At 49.4% G+C, this 2,067-nt stretch overlaps 1 long non-coding RNA gene across 1 annotated transcript in view; it reads right to left on the bottom strand.

Moving 5' to 3' along the window:
- Window positions 1-455: 455 nt before the first annotated feature.
- Window positions 456-2,067, bottom strand: part of LOC116068582 — a 2,603-nt gene continuing 991 nt past the window's right edge. The window contains exons 2-3 of the long non-coding RNA XR_004109628.1: window positions 1,461-1,534; window positions 456-709 (exon numbers count right to left, since the gene is read on the bottom strand). This is a non-coding gene — a long non-coding RNA (uncharacterized LOC116068582). The remainder of the gene's footprint in view (window positions 710-1,460; window positions 1,535-2,067) is intronic.

Raw genomic sequence — 2,067 nt, 5'->3', positions numbered from 1 at the left:
CCCCCTTCTCCCTCCTCCTCCACAAGCCCCCCATCCCATCCCCCTTCCCTCCTCTCCTTTGCCTCTATGAAGACACTCCTCCACCCTCTCACCAAGCCACCAACCAAAGAAAATACACTTTCTAATTACTTTCAAGTTGTCAAAGGTAAACAGTACAGTGGTCAGGACAGATTTAAAAGACTGAGAGAGACCTTGTCTAAAAAAGAGAGGTACAGTCAGGCAGTGGTGGCACACACCTTTAATCCCAGCCCTCGGGAGGCAGAGGCAGGTGAATTTACGAGTTCCAGGCCATCGTGGTCTACAGAGTGAGTTCCAGGACAGTCAAGGATATACATGGAAACCCTGTCTCAGTCTCAAATAATATTAATAACACAAAAGATTTATTTATTTAAATTTTTTCTATTTATGACTGTGTGTGTGCACATGTGTGTGTGTGTCTATGTATGTGTGTGTATGTATATGTGTGTGTGTGTGTATGGGAGAGTATATGTATGAATACAGTTATCTACAGAGGTCAGAAGGGGAAGCCAGATTCCTCAAAGCTGAGGTTACAGGCGATTTGGACCCACCTTACGTCCATACTGGGAACTGAACTCAGGTTGGCTCCGAATGCATGTGTGTTCACTATCTTGACAGAAGTTTCTGGATCACTGGTGAGGTGGAGCATCTCAAAGCGCCAGGGTACAGGAGGCTGTTGCTTACTTCATGGCTGGGTGGGAGAAGGAGAGAAGATTTTGGGGTTGCCTTTGTGGGCATGCTCGGATATCTCAAAGATCCCCCGCTAAGCCTTGTGTATTAGTTACCAAATCCCTGATGTAAACCACTGAAGGGAAAAGTATTTATTTGAGTTCACTGTTTTAGAGGGCTCGGAGCATCGCCACAGGATGGTGTGGTGCAGGAGCCTAGGAAACCAAGGAAGAGAGACAGACAGCGGCCTGGGACAGCATCTCTGACAATGATCTGCCCCCGTGACCCACTTCTACCTAGGTTTTCCATCCCCTCCTCCTTACTCCTCCCCACCTTCTGTGTTCTGTCCTCCCCTCCCCCTCCCTTTCACTATGCACTCCAGACTTGTCTGGAGCTCACAATCCCCCTGCCTCCACCTCCCAAGATGGTTTCTGTACCACACACCCGGTGTTCCTGCCTTTTCTTTCTGAGTTGAGCATGGTAGCCCATAGTGTGGCTATTCTATGATTTCCTGGTGTCACTCCCCACCCCAGCCCCCACCACGGTTGAACCAAGGGTCTGGAGCAGGCTACACAATCACTGCACACCTGGCCCTCATTGTCTTTCAGAGGTGGCAATAACCCAGCTTGGGTTGCTGCCATTTTTTTTTTTTTACTGGAGTTGTAATTAACCAGATGGCAACATACATCTGTGGGAATGCTTGCCTGAACAGAGAAGAGGGTGGGCAGGAGGTTATGGGGTAGGCGATTACTTAGCAAAGTACACGTGTATACCTGAGTGACCGTATGTGCACTGCATCCATGCGGGAGTCCTCAGAGGTCAGAGGAGGGTTACGGATCCACTGGAACTGAAGTTACAGATGGTCACGAGCCAACTCAGACAGGTAGTGTGAAGCCAACCAGAGTCCTCCATGAGAGCAGTGCCTGTTGTTACTTGCTCAGCTCTCTCCCAGCCGCTCTTTCAGAATCACCATAGATAGACCGGTGCTATATAGCTCAGGGCTTGCAAACATTCCGGAGACCCCGGGGTTTGATCCCCAGTGCCACCCAAATTAAAAAAAAAAATCAAATCACATTCTGTTTTTCTGTTTTTAGAATGTGCTCTTGCATGTTTTCGTGGTAGATGGTATATATGCTGAGTAATGTACTTTGATTGTATATCTTCCACTGTCAACTCTCCCCCGACCCCGCCCCACCCCCAGCAAGGTCTGTCTGTCTTGGAACTCACTCTGTAGACCAGGCTGGCCTCGAACTCAGAAATCCGCCTGCCTCTGCCTCCCACGTGCTGGGATTAAAGTTGTGCACCACACCACCTGGCTCACTCTTGTCTCTTCCTCCTCCCACCCAACCTTTCCTCCCCCAAAGACCCCCCCCCCACACT

Source organism: Mastomys coucha, unplaced genomic scaffold, assembly GCF_008632895.1.
Source record: "Mastomys coucha isolate ucsf_1 unplaced genomic scaffold, UCSF_Mcou_1 pScaffold22, whole genome shotgun sequence".
Lineage (NCBI taxonomy): Eukaryota > Metazoa > Chordata > Mammalia > Rodentia > Muridae > Mastomys > Mastomys coucha.
Note: the sequence above shows the minus strand (reverse complement) of the source record. Positions and strands in the feature narration are given on the sequence as shown.